The following is a 22,752-nucleotide window of genomic DNA, read 5'->3' as shown; positions in this document are numbered from 1 at the left end:
CCACTATATTTGTCCTCTCTGTTCTCTCTCTCTCTCTCTGCACACACACACTCACACAGAGACACACAAACCACTTTTTCTCTAAGAGATATAGAAATATAAAATAAAATGTCATTTGAATATATTATGTACACAAAATTCAGTTTTATTTTTAATTAAAATTATTAATTACTAGGAATGCTATATTTTCCCTTTTTCCCACAGAGAAAAATCAACATTTTATGAACTGCTAAATGCTAAAAAAATGAGAAATTCAGTACCTGGGAAATTCAGGCAATATTGAAACTATTCTGGGCTGTATAGTTACATAGTCTATGAGGAAAGAAGGAAGGAAGGAAGAGACAGAGGGAGAGAAGGAAACACAGGATGATGGGAAAGCCGAAAGCTACTACTATCTAAATATCCCATTGTTTTTTATGAGTGTTTTCAGTGTTTTCTGATCTTCACAAAACCTCATGACTTTGATGAGGTCAATATTAATAAACCATTTTGCGTATCAAATTCCAGAGACACAATCATGTTTGCAAAATTGGCTGCCCAGTAATTCAGTGCAAGCCAGAGGCAAAATTTCCAGGCAAGTATAACTTCTAGGAAAAAATGAATGTGAGCTTCGAATGAATCTGTAACTTCCATGTTGACCATCTTCACTGCCAGAGACACATGAATGTACTGAGTAGCCATGACTCTGTCATGTTTAGGAGAGTAAATCTCAACCGTGATGACATCTGTAATGGTCTAATTGTGACATCACCAGGTTTGACTGTGTTCCTCAAAAGGAGACACTACAGTTGCAGGTCTTCAAACCAGTTTTGAAACATCAGTAATTTGATTAATAGATAACAATGATTAATAGATCTTAGCTCACAAACTATCAAGGGAATTTTAAATTGCACTTTTAATTGTATGGTGTTTTTTTGTTTGTATCTGTGTATACAAAGCATGCCACATGCATGCAGTTCAGAGGACAATTTGTGAGATCTGGGGATCGAGCTTCTCATCAGGGATGGCAGCATACATATTTAACCACAGAGCCCTCTCCTGAGCCCCAAGAAAGGCTTCTATGGTCAGGGTTTAAAACTGGGCTGTAGTGTTAAGTGGTGAATTATAACCAGGAAGCATATAAATATGCTTTTTAAAGAAAAACATATAAAATGTTAATATATGTATATAGGTTAAATAATATGGTTAGAAAAAAAACTGCAATTCCATAAAATTTTATTTGACAACTTGTTTAGACAACATATACATAAATTGTTGTTTGTTTCATATTGAAGGGGTATTACGATTTACTTGAAAACTTCCTGACCTTTTGAAATCAATTTCCGTCTTCTTTATTGTTCAGAGAGAAGCATTTTCAGAAGCCCATCAGTATCCGTATGTCATAAATTCCCAACATTCAGACAATGGATCCCAATCTCCCTGGAAGAATCAAAAGTTAGAACAGTCGTATTTCATACAACTTCATGTAAAAATGAACTATTCCTTTTTTTTCCTAAGGTGATCAAGAAAATGATAGTGTACACATGGGAAAATGGAACTTGAATATATAATTACTTGCTAAATGGATCTAAAATCTTCATATTGATCTACTGGGTATCATAATATTCATTTCTGAAAAACAATATAATGTGTGTTATGAAAATCATCTAAAATATATTTACAAAATAGATGGTAATATCTCTTTAGGAAGTTCTGGAAACCCTCTTATGAATTTGTACAATGGGCTGAATAATTTTAAATTGTATGTTGAAGAATCAATTTTCTTCTTTTCTCCCAAACTGAACATAAATGCGATGAAGGAGAGGAAATTAAAAATACACTGTTTTCCTTCTTAATTTGTCATGGCATCGGCTCACTGTATGGTTACATGATTCTCCAAGTCAGAAGGATGTTTCTAAATTTCATCATATATATTAAACAGCAAAATCAGAGTAGCACCACTATTATTTTAAAATTTTGCTTATCTCTGTCTAAATCTAGTTACTGTAGTAATTATAGAAAATGGAGACGTTTGTCTAGGATAGTAAACATAAGCAAGTCTTTGCTTTGATGGGATAGTCTGATATTAAAGGAACATCTCTTATAAGGGTGCTAAAGGACTCTGAAAAGCCTTTTGTTTTCCAATGATACTCACTAATATTCAGTAACAGAGCAAAAGGAACACAGGGTGTGTGTAGAGTCTCTGGGTTTGAGTTTTAACAGAACATGCAAATTAGACTCTATATCCCAGTTTCTTCATTAGTGAGCTACTAATCAGCACTATGCACCACACAGTATTTTCTACCCGTTTCGGCATAAATTGTTTTGATTTGCTGTAAACTTAAAAATGTAAGAAATACAAACCAGGGAATGTGTATCTTCAGTGTACTGACCGGCATCAATGCAGGGTGAGGTGGGTGGGAAGGCAGAGAGACCACATCAAGATAAAATAGAGGCCAGTGTGTGCTCCTCACAGGAAATGTGTATTCAGTTTCAAATCCATCAAACCAGCATGGATTTTTGAAAGTTTACAATAGGAAAATTTACAGATTAAAAAAGTATTTAACATCTTAATTTTGATTTTGTGATATAGGAAGCTATCTCGTAGGTTGATGTAAGTGTCTCACTACATAATTGAGCCTAGAAAACTTTTTTTTGAGTCTCATGTGATATAGCTGGTTAGCCTTGGTATTTTACCTTACTGCAAAATTAAACTCAGTACAACCTGTTTAACCTTCTGTTTTGACCAGGAACATAGAAATCAATTAATTTTATGATTACTAATTAAAACATTTCCTCTTTACCTTTTTTAAACATTCAACTCATCTAAGCCTCATAAAATACTAATCTTAAATTCTGGGCAATTTATGTATACAAATTTACATTCCTTTTACTTTGACAAACGTAGTATTGGTGAAATGTTTTGTACCAACCATTCGGTGTTTACTGACTAATGTACATTTCATATTTATAAACCAGAAATAATGTATAGACAAAAGTGAATTATTTTAGTGCGAAATGTCTGCTTATTGTACTAAGTATCATAGTCATAACTAAAGTTGCTTCCTCTGCTGGATTATTCATCTGTTTGCTTTCTTTCCTCTATGCTGCATGAGATCCTTGTTAAAACCCTTTGGAGGGAATAAATGCATCATTGCTGATTTTCTGAAAATTTCATTTTTTAAAAAGAAGAGTAATACATTTTGGTACAGTTTCAGATTATTTCCATGCACTTAATTGATTTAAGAGAGGAAGGAGAGAGGGAGAGGAAGATGGAGAGGGAGAAGGCAAGGAGAAGGAGAGGGAAAGGGAAAGCTATTAAGAAAAAAGAGGCTCAGAATCAGGTATGGGAGCAGACAGGGATGATATACAGAGGATCAGGAATTTGAATGGAGGTGTGCTGCAATGACGGATGGGGAACTGGAGGTAGCCACCAGAAAGTCCCAGATACCAGGAAAGCAAGAGACTCCCAAGACCCAACAGTGATGAGATTAGCTCAAATGCCCAACAAAGGGGAGGAGAACCTGTAAAGACCATATCCAGAGGTTAGACAAGAACCCTGGTTGGGGAATGGGGCCACACACTCATCTCTAAATTTTTAACCCAGAAGGGCTTCTGTCTAAAAGAAATACAGGGACAAAGTGTGGAGTAGAGACTGTCCTGCTTGGGAATGCATCCCATATCTAAGCACCAAACCCAGACACTACTGCAAATGCCAAGAAGTGGCTGCTGACATGAACCTGATATAGCTGTCTCCTGAGAGTCTCTACCAGAGCCTGACAAATACAGAGGTGGATGCTTACAGCCAACCATTGGACTGAGCACTGAAACACCAATGGAGGAGTTAGAGAAAGGACTGAAGGAGCTGAAGGGGTTTGTTACTCCTTAGGAAGAACAAAAATATCAATAAACCAGACTCCTCAGACCTCCCAGGGACTAAACCACCAACTAAAGAGTACACATGGAGGGACCCATGGCTCCAGTCGCATATGTAGCAGAGAATGGCCTTGTTGGGCATCAACAGGAGAAGAGGCCCTTGGTCCTGTGAAGGCTCGGCTCCCCAGTGTAGGGGAATGCCAGGGCAGAGAGGTAGGAGTGGATGGGTGGGAGAAGGAGCATTCTTATAGAAGCAGGGGGAGGGGGTGGGATAGGGGCATTCTTGAGGGGAAACCGGGAAAAGAAATAACATGTGAAATGTGAACTATGCAATTAAAAAGTTTATATTACTGAGGTAATGCAGTCTATCCTCCAGGGAGTGAAGTGGTCTTGGTGTTTGGATTCTTAGAGAAGGAGAATAAAAATATGATGAGCAAGCAATGGAGATTTGAGTGACAGCTCCCGTGAAAGGACTTCGTGTTACTGACCTAAATTCCTTATGTCTCTGTACTCATCTAAGTATTCTTCAAATTAATGAGCTTTTATTTTATTAAGTAGAGGTTTTCCTTGTCTCAATTTCAAGTTATATTCTGAAGAACCATATTTCATGATTTTTTGTAGTGAAATAACGTCTCTGTGGTAGAGTGCTTGTATAGAATGCTTGATAGCCTAGGTTTGACCTTCAACAAGTGAAGAAAGAAGGAAAGAAGAAAAAAAGGAAGGTAGAAAGAAAAAATCTACTTCTTCTTTTCTCTCTCTCTCTCTCTCTCTCTCGTGTGTGTGTGTGTGTGTGTGTGTGTGTGTGTGTGTGTGTGTGTGTGTGTTTGATGCAGTGGTTGCAACTATATGTGATAGGCATCTAAAGGCCAGAGGCTGGTGTCATTTACATTCCCCAATAATTTTCCATATGTATTCATTTATTTACTTATTTATATATGTATTTCAGAGCTAGTTTTGCTCTCTGAAACTGTAGCTTGCCAGTTCAGCAAGACTACTTGTGGGACAAGCCTCGGGGATCGCACTATCTCTACTTCCTCACACTGTGCTTCCGAGCCAACTCTGCACCTAGCTTTCTACATAGAATCTGGGGGTCCAGACTCAGGTTAAAATGCTTGCATGGACTTGTAGTTTGTTTTCTGATGAAGTTTGCTGGTAGAAGAATGTAGATATTTTGGGAAACTAATAGTTGGGGGGAAAGCATTTCACTTGTTCCATTTTTCTTAATGGGTAAAAGATCTTTGTATTCAGTTGTGCAATATTCATAAGGTCCAAGTGTTTTATACATTTAGAATATTTTATTTATTCTCTGGTCATTCTGTAAATGAGTGGATACAATATATTTAGATCATAGCTACCCCAAATCTTCTCATACAGCTCCTCCTGAACCATACTCCACATCTTTTCCAATTTTGTGTGTTCTTCATAATGTGCTGATTACAGTCAGTGTTGCTTCTATGTTCATGGCTATAGGGCACCAACAGTCAGTGCACAGGTATCCTATAGGGCATGATCCATATCACTGAAGAAAACTGACTCTTCCTCCTTCAGAGGCCATCAACTCCAAATGCCATTTAGAAAGACATGGGGCTGCTTGAGTTCCTTGTCTGTGCCTCCTGTCATCAAAACTAAATCATTTGGGAGGAGGTTGATTGCAGTTTTTATACTAGTGCATACCTAGTCTTCTACATGTGTCACAGAACTCACATTAGTGAATTACTTTGCCCTCTTTATGGAAATCTTTCCTATAAAAGCTAGGTAAACAGGGAATAAATATTGTCCTTGGGTCTAAGTCAAACCAGAAGTCACTGTAGTAAATATTTATTTCCTTGAAATATCAATAATTGAATTTTGAAATCCTTCCAGCCAATGCTCACCTTATTTCCTACTTTTTATAGTGCATCTATAAATGCCATAGAAAATAAAATTAAATTGCCCATGGTGCTTTGTAATAAAAAGTTGGATAAAGGTGCATCATTTACATGTATCCTTTTATCTGATTAAATGTTTAAATGACCACTGCTTGGTATAATAAAATAGCCAATCAGTTGAATATGTTCTTGCTTTTAAAATATAGTGCAATGAATAGGTTATTTAAAGGGTATTGAAATTACATTCACAGTGACAACTGATAGATAGCTTTATTTTGAGTTCTCTCTCCTGCTCGCTCGCTCTCTCTCCCCTTCCCTCCCTCCTGCCTCTTCTCCTCTTCTCCTCTTCTCTCTCTCTCTCTCTCTCTCTCTCTCTCTCTCTCTCTCTCTCTCTCCCTCTCCCTCTACTATCTCTCCCTACCATTCACTCCCTCCATCCCTTAAATGGGATCTATCAACTCTAATAATGTGTGTGTGTTTGTGTGTGTGTGTTTGTGTGTGTGTGTGTTTGTGTGTGTGTGTGTGAGCTAGTCATCTATTACTTACATGTCCCAGATAATTTTTCTTACATTTTAAAGATGATAGGTTCTTAAACATATTATTTCTCAAATGCAAATTTAAAAAGGAGAAAAATAAGCATTTTAATACAGTTCACAAATCTCCAAATAAATGTTTACAATGACTGCTACATTACAATTTTTGCTTTAAAGATGTAGCTTATTGGACTGAGAAGCTTAGAAAAGTTTCCTTACTCCACTATCCTGTTTTCCTTAAAGGTTCTGCTCTCATCCATACACAGAAATATATACCGTGAAATTTATTAGATGACGAAATGTAGCTGCTTTCAATGTATTATAGCATATCAATGACTCTTTAAATTATAGAGTTGGCTTTATGAGCCTCTTATAAAAAGATAATAATAAATTTAACTTTGGCAATCATTACCCTTAAGCCTAAGTCCAGTTTTCTTACACTAATGAGAAGAAAGCAGAAAATCTTATATTCTATACTAATTACCTTTTAATTGAATAAAATCCATTGATAATTTGAAGGAAAGTAAGTGAATACAAGAGCAAATCAATGAATGGAAGTCTTTCAAAAGAAAAATATTAAGGCTTGCTCTTGGCAGAATCTTCCATGTTTTGGATCTGGAGAAATTGTTCATGGTGGTGAGCATGTGCAGAGCTTCCAGCTGATACAAGTTCAGTTTCAGCTCCTGCATGGGCCGCTCCCAATGCTCTCTCTAGTCTTTGCAGGCGCTGCATGTACATGTTGACTGTGACATACATGCAGGTAAAACAATCATAAAATATATAAATCAATATGGCTTTTAAAATTCCCCTAAACTCTGAAAAGATCTAAGAACCGTTTGCCTACAGATTAGTTGTGTCACTGATGGGCATTTCCTCCTGGACATCTTTTGGTAATGACCATAAGTGATTTCCAAAGATGTATGACCAGAGTTCAAATTACACATTTCCCCATTACTAACTGTGAATGTTACTTAACCTCTATTTCTTTTTCTGTTAAATTGTTTTAATTACTGTAGCTAATATAGTATGATAATTTAATTAACTGGCAAGGGTAAAGATCCGAAAAGAGGGTTTGGCACACACAAAGCATGAAATCAATATGAACTATTAATAACTCAAAGGCCTGTCGTGAATCCATGAAAAAGGGTTTGAAATCTCTTAAGGACAATGTGCCTCCTGAGAAGTCAAGGAAGAGGAAATTCCATAGAGGACATGAGTTGGACTTGTTTCAGTTCAAATCTAAACCATGTATATTGTGTAATCTACCCGCTTGCAGTAGATCTTCATGTTAGTGTTAACATTCAGAATGTTTCATGCCATTTGTTTCATAAGGTATTAACAATATAGACTAGCTTACTTTTCCTTTCCACTATAAATGCCATAATTCATTGTGAATGTCAAAAACTGTACTGTATTCTAGCATTTTGAAATATATCAACCTAGTGCCCTTGCCGTCAACCTTCTAAAAGAAGAAAGAGAGCATTTGAAATATATCTTCATCCTTTTTAGTGTTGGTCTGGGTTACTGAAGTGAGAACAACCGTATGCCAAATTGAGCTCTTTGTTGATTTTTTTCAACTATTTTTTATTTAATCTTTGTGTGGACTGATTTACTTTCTATTGGACTTTAATGAGATGTGAACTCTTTTATTTTTCACTGTTATAAAATTAAATGGGATCTATCAACACTAAGAATTAACTTTAATTACCTGTAACATATTCCATTTTTTAAACAAAACTTACAAAGGATAGCAGAGCAATTTTCTAGGCATTACACATGTTCATGAGAACAATGAGGAATGCATTGAAGACATCATAGCCTTTCTAAAGTGTATTACACACGGAGAATATATTAATGGTAGTATATGCTATTCATAATCAATTTTTCTTGGTCTAAATAAACTAATTTTAAAAATACCTAAACCCAACCTAAGCTTGAAACCAAAACATTTTTTAAAAATTTATGTGTACGTGTGTCTGCTTCTTTGTATGTGTAGCATATCCCTGCAATTGCCTACTAAGTCAAGAGGAGTGTGACAGATTCCCCAGAACCAGACTTAGGGATGGCTGTGAATTACCAGAGTAGGTGCTGGAAACTGAACGAAGATCCCAAGTCTCCAGAATGCAAAGCTTTTTAAATACTCACATGAGGCTACAGTTGAAAAAATTATATACCCAACTTCATGAGATTGCTATAGTTAAAACTGAATATACTAGAAATATGACAAAAGCTACCTTTAGGCTGAGTATGTAAGGTATATATGAAATCCAACTTGGGTAAGATGTTCCGTTATGCAGATTCAAGTACATTGTGGAGGTCTCAAAAATTACATTTTGAAATGTTTGTCACAATTGTTTATTTACTATGGTGTTATACAGTATTTATTATTAGTTGCTATAAATATTACAGTATTTATTATCTACATGCATTGAGGTATTTTAGAATACATACGCTGTGGTATCTTTCTCACGCTGACCTCCAATCTTCCCATCTTCTCTGGTCTCTGTTTTGTCCTAAATAGTCTTCTATCTGCTTTCATGTCAAGTAATAGAGGGCAGATGATAGATTAAGTGATTGACAGATAGACCTGCAAGCAGAAAGACAGATATCATATACATGCAAAGATATTGAATTAAATCCAGGCTTCATTGACAAAAGCAGAAGATTTTTGACTTTTTCATATTTCTCTCTCTTGTTCCTTTCACCCTTCCCATTCAACCCTATCAGCCATCTACTTTCATGAAAAGTCTATAATAAATATATGTTTATAAACATGAATTTATGAGAACAACCATGTGATATTTGTCTTTTGAATTTTCCTTATTTTGCTTCTTAGGTTGACTTTCTTGTTTCCATCAATTTTTCTATGAATGGCATTCTTTCTTTATTTCATGTTCCTTATTGTGGAATATAAAACCCTGCTGTGTATATGTATCCCAAATAACATTTACACAGTCATTTGATGATGGGAATTTAAGTTCCATTTCCTTGAATTTCCTGGCTATTATGAGTACTTGTGCCACAAATATAGATGATTAAGTGTCTTAGTGACATACTGATAAAGACTTTTGTAGACATAGACCAAGGAGCATATCAGAGATATAACGTAGTTCTGCTTTCATTATTTGGGGATCCTCTGAACAGATTACTTTAGTGAACTCACCACTATACATGCCCATCAGCAATGTAAAAATATCTTTTTTCCCACCACCCCTGTGTGTTACATTGCTAATTTTCTTGATGATAACCATTATTAGTAGGATGAGATAGAATGAAACTTTAGTTTACATTTGCTGATACCTCAGGTTGTTAAACATCTTCATGTATTTCCAATATGTGAATCTCAACCTATGTTGTATTAAATGTAAGTTAGCAAGCGTATAATGAATAAGGATATATTCCGAAGAAGAAAGAGTAGCTTTAGGTTTAAGCTGGTTGTCATTATTTTATCTGGATTACTCTTCGGCACTGCATGATGCCTGGTAGGTTTCACTTGGTTTTGACTCGTGTTCATCAGGCACTTGTGTGGCTCAACTAAACATCAAGATATCAAAGAACACATGATTTGATGAAATCAGTTCTGAGTCAACATTCTGAGAAACTAATCCTCTGCAAGTGACAACCAATCTAAAAATTACAAAATAGGCAAAGCATGAGCTGCAGTGTCTGAATGTTCCTAGGCAACTAGAAAATCTGAGAGTTTGCTCAATTCATGTCCCAAAATTCAACTTACCTTTTTTGTGTTTGCTCATGGCAACTTGTGCAGTCTACTAGAGTGCCATCCCCATCACTCTCTTATTTCCTAGAGTCCTTCTTATTCTGTAAAATCTGTGGTATGCAAAATGCTATTTTTAGAATGAATAAGTCTCTTTAATTTAGGTTGCTATCCTATTGTCCTAAAATACTGTTTAAGCCAGTGGTAACTACCGCTTGAGTCAATGGTAAATACTGACTGAGCCAATGGTAATTACTTTTCCCTGTCCAAAGACAAAGAGACAGTGGTGAGAACTTTAGAAGAAAATTGTAATGCAATAAAAGACCAGTTTGGAAGCTTTCTATCCTGATCTAGCCTTAACTAGAACTTTGGCACTTCATTTAAACTGTCAAGGACTCGCTCTTAACATATAAAACCATGACCTCATGCTCTTCCACTACGTCGTGATTCTCCAATACTGTGTTTGTAAAAAAACCAAAGATTTAATCAGTTCATTCAGAGGTATGATTCATTAATTTTCACGAAATGTGTTTGAATTTAAATGTATTAGTGATAGCCACTAGCATATAATGTATTTGTCTGAAAAAGCATTTTCTCTTAATATAATAGCTCTAATTATTTGCACATATATATGGTTTATGAACCTTTGATAGAAATATTAACTATTACCGAAAATGAAGTTTCCATAGTCCTGAAGTATTCTCACCTCCCATGAGTAGCCACGGTAAATAATTTTATGGATAGTCTTCCATGCAGCAAATCTTGCATTAATGCTTAATAAGGTTGATTTTTATGGAACTGCATTTTATGCATACATGTCTACATATTTGTTGAGAATTAAGACATCTCTCTTTACTAATGATTTATTTATTATGTCATGAGACAAACCTACAGGGTAACTATGAGAGACCTCTGACGTAGAAGATCTACCCATTTATAAGATTATACGTGATGTCCCTTCTGGGCTATAATTAGATCTTCTTTACCATGTAATTAGGAACATGCTAATACAAAACTTCTAGGAATTTCTCTGTATACTTTGTAAATAGAGATATATGACAAAGTTAATGTTTAATTATAATTAACTGTAGGGCAATATCCTGGATGAACATGGATGTAGTAAAATACTTGAAAGTCAAATATAAACATGTATAGAAAGATCATTTACCACGATCAAATTGGCTTTATCTCAGGGATGCATATAAATGGACTGAAGTACAAAATTCCCATCAATACAATAAATACAGAAAACCATTTACAAAATTCAAATGTAAGAAAGTCATTAGTTGTGGGGTTGGAGAGATATCCCATTGACCAAGGGCAATGGTTGCTCTTCTAGCAAACTTGGTTTATAGAATATATGCTTTCTGTTGGTGGGAGCCAAATCCTTCTTCTAGCTTCCATAGGCACCAGGTCAACAGAAACACATTCAGGCAAAATACTCATTCATGTCAATAAAGTAATATACAGAAAATGAATAAATAAAAATATAGAAAATCATATGAATGGACTGAAATACAAAATTCACATCAGTAAAATAAATGTAGAAAAATCTTTGAAAATTTTAACAATTTTGTCATGACAAATTCATAATAAAATTAAATATGGTCTTCATGAAAAAAATCCCTATAGAATATAGAACTGGACGGAATAAACTTCAATAGGATTAATGCTACATATGACAAACACATAGCCAACATTATCCTAATTAGAAAACATTTACCAATCACATTAAAATCAAGAATGAGGTAGGGCTATTAACTACCCCACCTTCTTTCAATATAGTGATTGACAGAAGCCTATAGCAATTCAACTTTACAATATAGTTAAATATCTAAGGGCTCAATGGCACTGCCCATGTAGTTATTATGCTTTTCCTAGCTATTTTAAAAATTCATTATTGGGATAAATTTTAAAATCTTCAGTCAAGTTCAATATCATGTAAACCATGCCAGTAATACATAATTGTGTAGTAGTGTTACTGATGATAACTTTAACAATATTAATTCATCATCCTAAAGAACAATGAATGCCTCCTGAGTTTTCACATCTCATACCTGTTTCAGTGCATACATGGAGTCTACCCAGGACTGTACGAATCTACCTCAAAACACAACCTAGGGAACAACTAAGATATTGAATGTCTTATAAATGTTATTGTTTTTCTCTCTAGTGTTCACTTTGTAAAGTCCAAAGTAAAGAGTGTTCAGTGGACAATATTATCCACTTCACCTGAACATGCAGGTACCTTGAAGATGCCTGGCAGACACCTGAGATAAGAATTCAAGTTGTGTTTAGTGACCTCACTGGTGGCTTCAATGAGGGAGGAGCAAACTTCTGTCACCTTACTGGCAAAATGCCTGAAGAGTCTCACTATTAATAAATGTCAGTGTTTGGTAAAAATCATTAACACCACCCAATGAAATGTAAAAGAACTGCTGTTCCATTTCTTACATTTTTCAGATTCTTACTAAAAAGAGTTTTCAACTTATTAACATGCAATTTTTATAATTTTTTTCTATTAACATATTATCATAATAGATAAGATAGTTTATGACCTAAACTTATACAATTTGAAAAACAGCCCTCTCTGATAAAATTATGAATATAAATTTTGAATAGAAGTGGTTATATTTAAAATAAAACATGAGCTGCCAACCAAGGGCTTAGCAGAATGAAAATATACCCACTTCAAAGTACTGTTACCTTCACAACAACAGTGCATTTCATGGCTCCTTGCAGGAAACATCCTAATAACTGAATAGTCCAGGATTCTACATTGTCTTGGCATACAAATTATTAAATCTCATAAATTCACTTACTAAAAATAAGTCTACAGTTTTTGTCAAGCTAAGAAGTTTCCAAAGTACCTTCCCAAAATCTGATAAAAACAGGCCTTGTTTTCTTTCCATTTCTGTATTCCAACAGTGCTGACTTATTTTATTTACAAGTATGAAACTTTCACATTTTTGAAGTTATCAACAGTAAGATAGACTAAAGGATGTTCTTAAATAGGGATGATATTACCTTACTTTGAAGTCAGCTATGCATTTCTTTAATGGTGCTAATAGAACATAAAGATGCTTTCTTGTAGTTTTGTTTGTGATCTTGAAGTCTACCTTCAGGATTTGCTACTACCAGGGGGCATTGGTCACAGATTAAGAAGAAGGGCACTAAATAAGTACCCATTGCTATTCTTGTCTCCTACACTGATACCACATACCCAATGCTTTTGCCTCTTCCCATTACACGACCCAGACTTCTCAATCTGGGAGGAAGTGTGCAGAATGATGGTACCTACAGAAAGGTGATACTCTTTTAAGATGACAGGAGGTACACTGGGAATAAAATATAGAGAAATCTCTCCCTCATGTACTGGCAATGTTTCTATTATTGGTATATCTGAAGATTTAAAAAGGAAATCAGGTTTGCTTCTTTGAGACTGTAATTTAATTCCAATATATCTTCCTTCCCTTTCCTCCCTTAAACTGTCCTATAATCCTGTGATATTCTCCTTCAAATTCATGTATCTTTTTTCATTAATTGTTCATGCATATATGTAGTTGTACATACATATATATAGTTCTAAATATAATCTGATTCTATATAATGTGATTTGTATGTGTGTTTTCAGCATGGACAGTTTGATCCTAGACAACCAGTTGTTATGCTCCTCCTGGGAAGGACCACCACTCCTGCTCTCAGCTCTACTCATTTGTCTGCATTGCCTATAGTTCTCTGTGTAGGGTAGAGGCTTCCTGATATTTCCCATTTCCATTTGACACGTTTATTGGTGTCATCTTTGCTCAGCACACATCTGGTTGTTCATGTTGGTGAGATTTTAAGGGTGTAGCTTCTGATGTTACTAGGAGATACAATCACAACCACTAACTTACGAAATGAGAATAATTCCTAATATCCATCTATACCCACAGAGAGATGTAGTTTTCACCCCTCTTCAAGACCAAGTTTAGGTATGTATGAAGTTTTAAATTTTTAAAGTTCTTTTCATTTAACCATTCATTTTTATGTTTCTGGTAATTAAGGAACACGCCTCCCACTTGCTGGGAAAATTCTTTTTCATGCGGCTTCAACCCAGTTTGTTCCAATGTTTAGTACATCTGAAAAGTCAGGCATTGTATGGTCTTGTATTCATGCAGTGTTGATCACTGTGTGGAATTGTGTATTTGAGTTCTTTTTCCTCTTCCAAATTCAGTACCCTTTTCTGAGCTATGGTATGCACCAATGTCAAGCATTAGGTACAATATAAAAATAAATATAGCTACTAAAGTTTCCAAAATGTCAGCAATATTGTGAAAATACCTTATCTGTACTAAGGAGTGATGAGTGGTGAACTTCATACAAGGTTTGAATAAATGAGTCCAGAATTTCTTGTTTATGATTACAGGGGTAGCTTTTTTATAAACTGATTCAGACTTTTAATCCAAACATGTACCTTTCAACAAGCTAATATAAACATGAGAATTTTCATTCTTCTATGTGTCATGTTTTCTTAAGATTTTGCTTGTGCTTCTCAGAACGCTAAAATTTAAAGCAGAAATAGTAAAATCAGTCATGACAGGAAGTTGAGGTTACCATTTTCGAAGGTATTACTGTTGATGAGTTTGTCATTTGGTTAATTTGTAAGGGGTCATATTTTAAGGCAGGGACTGCCTCTGTTTCTCGGGCTGACCCGGATATTGGGATCCTCCTACAATGACTGCTACAAGTGGGAAGAATAGATGTCCACCATTTTTTGAGATTTAAATAAAATTACTGAGCTAATATTTTACTGTGTGTGTGTGTGTGTGTGTGTGTGTGTGTGTGTGTGTGTGTGTGTGTTATACAGGATCTTAAGTAGTGCAAGTTGGCCTCAAACTCACTGTGTACCCAGGGATGATCTTGAACTCTTGTTTCTCTTGTCTTTACCTCCTGTGTCTTGACATTTCAAGGCTGTAACACCACAAAAATATAAAATGTACCTATTTTTATGGTCATCTCTCTCTTATATTCCCTCCTTTCGTCTCCCCTCTCCTCTCCTTTTCTCTTTTCCTTTCCTTTCCTTTTCCTCTTTCATACCGCCTTTCTTTTCCTATTGTTTTCTAAAACAAAAGCATAAGAAACAGAACATAGCCTCCAGAAGGCTACTCATTAGGAGACAGGTGGGGTGGGGGGTGTTCTTCTTTAGGCCAGAGTCAGTGTCAGGTCAGTTGGCAAATCCACATGAACTGTTGATCATGTGTCCTAATTTCTTCCAATACCTACAAGATGTGGGTCAGGGAATACCCTCAGTAGGAAGAGGGCTACCATGGCAATGACCCTTGTGACCCAGATCTTCCTTTATGAATCAAGAACAGGAAGTGACATACAAAGCACCCGAGAGCAGGGTGTGGAAGGCTCAGACTCTGACTGCCCTTAGGAGTGAGAGGAAGCTCATTATCTGTCTTATATGCAATTAATATAGTCCCCGTAGTGATGCTATCATTGCATCTTTAGAGCATCTGGAAAACCTAAAAATAAAACACACACTCATTTAAGAAATCTATAAACATCAACAAAATTTATAAACATGAAAGTGTAGCTTGCTTATTTTTATAAAATTTTACTATAGAACTTTATGTTCATTTTTAAAATAATGTGTACTGATGGAAAAAATCTTGTCTATAATTCAAATACCTATTTTCCTTTCAAAGTACTTCAATGTAATTTTATAAAATTATAGCTACTTAGGAACTCATTTTAATTAAAGTAATCATGATATGTGCTACCTAAATTAAATGCCTTATAACCACGATTCTCTCTGAGTAAAAAAGTAAACTGCCAGAATATCAGCTATAAGCTTTAATTCTTTTAGGCTTTTACAGGGAAAGCAATTTCCTTCTAGACCACTATGAAAGTGATAAAGAAGTGTAAATTCTATATGAATCTACTCTCAGCTTTCTCTGGCTGTAGCATCTAACACCTTTCTCACTACAACCAAAGTATCACTTAAAATATTTCATAAGTACTTTGACAATCTCATATACAAATATATACATATGTTCATACATACATACATACATAGATACATACACACACATACACACACACACATACATACAGTATATTTTAACACTATTTATCTTCCCATTGCTCCTTCTAAGCACTCTGAGATCCACATTAACCACACACACACAGACACATACACAAACACATACACACCAAATTTTTTAGTAACCCATCAACTCTATTTTGTGCTGCCCATATAATCATGGGTGAAAGGGTATCCACTTCAGTGTGGTTGACCTACAAGTGGCCACATACTTACAGGAAACTTACTTTTTCCTAACAGTCATCAGTTGTAGGTAGCTTCTCAGCCAACTGTAGGCCTGTGAGAACCAACCCTTTGTGCTGAAGTGTTGACTATATTTCTATTCTGGTAATCTTGTGCAAGTAACGTTGGTTGGTATTAGGTTCAAGAGTGTTACACTCCTCTTATGTTGTGAAGACACAGTTTCCCACTGGTTGACCCTCAACATCTGCCTCTTAGTGCCTTTCTGCCTATCTCTTTTTCAGGGGACCTGGTGCGTTGTAGGGAGGGGTGAGATATAGATATTCTGATTATGGCTAAGTATGTCAGGGGAACTTATTTTCTGCTCCTTAATCAGCTGTGAGTTTTTGCAAGCATCAAATATTCTCACTGACATGTGGACCTGAGATCTTTAGATTTGTGTATTTAAGTATTATTTTTGATTAATGCTTACAGTCATTCATATATAAGTACAGAATAATGGGCAGAACAAAAGTGACATGGTAATTATGAATTGATGAGATAGTAAGAAGGGAGCCATCCAGAGGAAGTTCCCACCTCAACTGAAAATCCAAGATCATTGAAACGGGCACACTGAGCAAGACATAACTTAGTGTAGCGGCATGTAGTTACTTTCCCTTCTGAACACAGAAAGAGTTAAGGTTCCAACAGCCATATTTTAAGACAATAAAAGAACAAAAGAAGATAAATGCCTTGTTTAAAATTTAAAAAAAATGTTTGAAAGGTAAAAGTCTATTCACATATAGTTTATATGTTCTTTCACAATTTCATAGTTCTACTATTAGAAAGAATGAATGGTGGGTGTATCACGTGATGACTTTGGATTCTTTAAAAAAAAAATCTCAGATACATACCAGGATATAAATGAATTCTTTGAAACTGGGAAGGGGAATAACGATTGAAATGTAAGTAAAGAAATATATCTAATAAAAAAATTTAAAAGAGAATTCACTCCGATGCTGATAAAGGTGGTGATGTTAACAACTTATTTCTTAGTCTTCCTGATTTACTCATATATTTTTGACTCAAGTTGAATCTTTTCCAGGCTTCTATGTTATAAGAGATGCCTGAGTTGTTCCTGTGCTTGTATAGTTTCCTCTACATGTGCATTTGCTGTGACCAAAATGTGTATGCCTAAACTAAAGAGATATTCAAAACCACTCAAATATTGCATATCTGTAATAACTAGATTCTATTTTGGTAAATTAAATCAATACTAACCTTTTAATTTTTAATTTCTGCAAAGACACTCTGTTTAGAAATGTGTCATTGCATCAAGTTCCTCAAATATAAAACATTACTTTTAGATGCCTCTATGGAAACATAATATATTCTCCTAGACTTCCAGGAAGAGCCACATTTCGGATTCTGTCATAAAAGTTACAAACCAAGAACAAAAGAAGGTGACCAGGGCTGTTCAAAGATTGTGGACCAGCCCTCTTTCAAACTTCCTGTGAATCAATATGCATGATTTGAATATCAAGCAGTTTTAAACCAATTTCCCCCATCAGATTCACAGATAACCCTGCATCTCAACTGAAGAAAAATAGCAGGGCAACTTCAACTTGCTAGAGATATGCCAAGCCTTTTGTTATTTAAAACCATATCTTGGCTGGGTTGTACACTGTGGTTCATATACATCATTTCAGGTTTCCTGCTCAGATTGTATGTGATAAAATAAGGTTGCTTTGCAGAATCTTCTCTGTGCCTGACTCTCCTTTACCAGATCTTATTTTTGCCCTAAGAACAAGAAATGAAGAAGCTATTTCTGAAGCCGCTGGCAGCAGAACAGCATTCTAAATGTCTGTGCTGTGTATCAGGATTATGCCACATCCCCCTTGGGGTACTTTGTCAAGTACACCGAACCTTCTTTTCCTGTGGAGAGAATTCAAAGGCCACTTTCTGAATGTTGCAGAGACTCTCTTTAAGACCTAATGTTGGAAAATGTTGAGGTCATTGCAGTCCTATGTACAGCATTACTAGAGAAATAACCACAGATCTTTAACTGTGTGTTAATCCTGTGCTGTGGACTTAGGTAGATTTATCTCATTTAAGCTTTTACCCAACCTGTGGTTTGGTTGATATATTATTCCTTTTTCAACTCAGCCTAGTAAACCTTTAAAATGTCTGAGGTCTTTCTATAAATTTCAAGTTAAAAACAAATAGTCAAATAGAAATGTAGAAACCTGTCGGGTAAAATCTGACTGCAGATTAACAGACTCCAAAGTTAATAACTGTGTTAGTCAAGGATAGATAGAACCCCAGGAGCACATGATATGTCATCAAAAACTTTCTCTATAACCAGGAGACACAGGCCAGGTAAAGCAACATGGCAGTATTTGTTGTGGGTATAATATTTTTATCCAAGTTGGAAATAAAATTGGTTTTAACAAAGAAAAAGCACTATCGCTGGTCTTGAATTCTTCCTCAAGTGATGTTCTTCAGAATGAGAAGAGTTTCATTTAAATCCATGAAAAAAAATTATTACAAAGCCCTTGAAGAAGAACCAAGAACCTGTTCTTTTTTTTTTTCTCCATCTTTATTAACTTGGGTATTTCTTATTTACATTTCTTTTTTTATTATTATTATTAACTTGAGTATTTCTTATATACATTTCGAATGTTATTCCCTTTCCCGGTTTCCGGGCAAACATCCCCCTCCCCCCTCCCCTTCCTTATGGGTGTTCCCCTCCCAACCCTCCCCCCATTGCCGCCCTCCCCCCATAGACTAGTTCACTGGGGGTTCAGTCTTAGCAGGACCCAGGGCTTCCCCTTCCACTGGTGCTCTTACTAGGATATTCATTGCTACATATGGGGTCTGTTCTTAAATCAAGCTGAGAGAAGCAAAGAACAAGTTACGTGGACACAAAGTTACTGTTTACGGTACTTGTTCCTTTTTAGTTTCTAATATTTAGTTAACCTGTATAAATCTTTTGCCTACTCACCCCTGTGTGCCTGGGAGGTATAGAGACCAGAAAAGAGCACCAGATTTTCTGGAAATGGAGTTGCTGATAGTTCCAAGCTGCCCTTGGGTGCTGACCATGGTACCCAGGAACGCTGGAAGAGCAGCCAGTGATCTCAACTGCCAGGCCATCTCTCCAGGACCTTTGCATTTTCCAAGGCAGTGCTGCTCAGTCCTGACTTGTTGGGCCTCTTATACTCAGTATCTTCATCCAAAAAGTCTACACTGTGTGGTATTTTCTCTATGCCCTAAATATCTGCCCTTAGTATAATTGTTTTAACCTAAAACCTGCCCTTATACAATCCTGAAACTTTATTGTTTTTGCTTTTCTCTTTCTTTCAAAACTCAAATTAACTTCCAATCACTTCAACTACTCTGACTGCTGCTATTTGTGCCATCTCACCATCCTATGCATTGGACATAGAATGAAAACTGGCTAAAACAAGCTTTAAAAATTGACTCGTGAGTATAGGTTCATGTACACAAAGTTCTTTTACAGCCATGTGAGAAGACAATAGCATAGAATATTGCTTTAAGGGGTTGGGGATTTAGCTCAGTGGTAGAGTGCTTGCCTAGCAAGCGCAAGGCCCTGGGTTCAATCCTCAGCTCAAAAAAAAAAAAAGAATATTGCTTTAAATGGTGGTTTTTGGAGCTTTAGAGACGTCTTGGTGGTTAAGAGCACTGAATACGTTTCCTAAGGATCTGGTTTTAATTCAAATTTACCTACTTGTTGGCTTACAACCATTTGTAACTTCACTTCTAAGAAATATAAGTAGCTCAATGGTTAAGAGCAATGACTGCTGTTTCAGAGGTCCTGAGTTCAATTCCCTGCAACCGCATTGCAGCTCACAACCATCTGTAATGGGATCTGTTGTCCCCTTCTCATGTGTCCTAAGACAGCAACAGTGTACTCATATACATAAATTAAATAAAATATATCTTAAAAAGGAAATATAATGACTTCTCCTGACCTCCATAGGCACTGAATCTATGTGGGGCTTAGTCATATCTAGAGGCAGAAACTCCACACACATAAAAACAAACAGTAAAATAAAGGGTGGTTGCTGAAGAAGTCCACTTTTTGGACTGTAATTAATATTTTTATGAAGTTAGCATTATATTATTTTATTTTCTATGAACTCTAGTATAACATAACTCTTTGACTTAAGCCCAAATTTCTTTAAAAAGAGCATACTCATCAACATGACCAAGAGTTATTAATGAAGACTGATGAAGTTTTGTTGAGATCTCAGTATATGCCGATGTTAAAATACATCTTTACCAAGGGCATGTTTTCACCTGACATGTAAATGTCCTGACTCTTTCCTTCCCTCTGCGATGTGATTGTCACATACACAGAGAGTCTGGAAAGAGGTTTCCAGTCTCTCCTTTCCTGTCTTGAGTTCTCAGTGTGCAGTGTTTTGCAAGGTTGGAAAAGATGCACGAGTGAAGAAAAATGAACTCGCTTAGACTTCTTTGTCTTTGACTTAGTTATGTATTTTTTCCATCTACATACCAGACAAAAGAGAAGGGCACACTTGCCTTTTATTCCCTGCTTAATTTCAGACACCTTTGCCAAGGTCTAAAAATGCAGTTACCTTCTGTTTTAAAATTATGATCTAGTAATGAAGACTTTGTAGGGTTTGGGTGAAATGCTGAGATTTGATTTATTTCTGGCTGCCGTGCCATTTGGGTAAGTTCTCCATTTCTGAACCCTCTTCCTCATCCCAGCCCTTGATTAAAATGGGTCACGATTCCATCATTGGTTATCCCACTGTAAACACGCAACTTTAATATCAGAGGGCGTCTGTGCAGATGGTCCCCTGATAATTCCTAACTCATAGATTGCTTGCCTTCATTTCATTTGGAATGTCAGTTTTTAAACCTTTAAGCACCGTGTGCAGATGAGAGTTTTATACAAGTTATTCATTATTAGGACTAAATTGCATGGGTAGTTCATACAGGCACCTGTGCATTCATCATCACCCCCACTCTCCTGCAAAAAATACTTTGTTCAGAAATTGATCTTCAAGTCATTTATTCTTGTCTTCTCTACCATGGAAACGGCACCAGTAATGTCAGTGGTTAATTGAAATCATGGATCATGTCTTAGTTTGGAAATGTCTATGGCTTTCCTCTAAAATCAAACTTTCCATGGCTTTAGATCAGTGCAGGTCATTACATAAATTAATGCTATGCATCTCCTCACTAGCATATGGATATGGAATACTATTGCAGCATGATTAAATTTTTCTCCTCACCATCATTCTTTTATAGCAACAAAGCCCAAAATGTTTTAAAGGAAATAAAAACAGAAAGAAAGAAAAGAAATTAACCCCATCAAGGGGTTTAATAATTGTATGCAGTCCAGCAGTGAGTTAGAGATATGGTTTAAGCATTGACCGAAGAACTAACAATCTACAAACTGTGTCTGACCTTATTATCTTCTTATGCTTGACTACACCACCATCCAAAGAATACACATGGAGAAACTCATGGCTCCAGACACAAATGTAGGAGAGAACAGCCTTATCTGGCATCAATGTCAGGGGAGGCCATTGGTCCTGTCAAGGCTTGATGCCCCGGGGTAGGGGGATGCTAGGGCAGTAAGGCAGAGGTGGGAGGGTGGGTGGGTGGGTGAGCACCCTCATAGAAGCAGGGGGAGGAGGGATGAGATAGGGGGTTTGTGGAGGGGATACCTAAAAAGAGTATAACATTTGAAATGTAAATAAATAAAATAAACAAAAAATGTTTATTCTCTTCCTTCCTACAGTGGAACTAGTTTTGTTTTGGTTTTGCCTTTGGAACAGATACAACCAAAATGTGTTGATTTGCTTAATTCCCTGCGGTTTCCATGAGCAGATAGTACGCAGGGTCTTCCAAGTGCCCTTGCCTACCTCCCTTCAACTAAAGAGACATTTTGACAATAGTTTTTTAATTTACCGATATTGTAAATAAAGTCAATGAAATAAAGTAGCATTTATTCACATTGGAAAAGTGAATTTTTCCATCTATGTCTCAGTTTTCACATGTATATTGAGAGACTTGAAATGGGTGCAGTTGGCATGTACTGTCTTGATCATCACACTGAAAATCTCCTTTAATATGTATACAACATACAACTAGGCAGAAAGAGTGACTACTCTTAAAATTTTGGCTCAGTTTCTCAGATTATGAAATCTTTATTCTATTTGACTGTATTCTACCCATATTTCTTATCCTTAATTTTTTTTCATTTTCTTTTTGTTTTAATGGATATTTTATGTATTTACTTTTCAAATGTTTTCCACTTTCCTGGTTTCCACTCCAGAACCCCCTCTCCCATCCCCCTCCCTACTTCTGTGAGGAGACTTCCCCTCCCACCCACCCACTCCCACCTCACCCCCCTGGCATTTTTTCTACATTGGGGGAATTGAACCTTCACAGGACCAACGGCTTCTCTTCCTATTGATACTAAACAATGCCATCCTCTGCTACATATATGGCTGGATCTAAGGGTACTTTTATGTA

The 22,752-nt window shown here is 36.1% G+C and overlaps 1 protein-coding gene and 1 long non-coding RNA gene across 10 annotated transcripts in view; one reads left to right on the top strand and one right to left on the bottom strand.

The window, feature by feature from the left end:
* Nlgn1 (neuroligin 1) overlaps nucleotides 1-22,752 on the top strand; it is a 905,434-nt gene that overhangs the window by 462,982 nt on the left and 419,700 nt on the right.
* Nucleotides 1,197-15,230, bottom strand: LOC108350212 (uncharacterized). Its single transcript, XR_015671463.1, has 5 exons — nucleotides 12,999-15,230; nucleotides 9,990-10,084; nucleotides 8,708-8,843; nucleotides 6,741-6,999; nucleotides 1,197-1,419 (listed from the first exon to the last, which is right to left on the bottom strand). It is a non-coding gene; the product is annotated as an uncharacterized LOC108350212 (long non-coding RNA).

Source organism: Rattus norvegicus, chromosome 2 (assembly GCF_021556685.1).
Source record: "Rattus norvegicus strain SHRSP/BbbUtx chromosome 2, alternate assembly SHRSP_T2T, whole genome shotgun sequence".
Classification (NCBI taxonomy): domain Eukaryota; kingdom Metazoa; phylum Chordata; class Mammalia; order Rodentia; family Muridae; genus Rattus; species Rattus norvegicus.
Note: the sequence above shows the minus strand (reverse complement) of the source record. Positions and strands in the feature narration are given on the sequence as shown.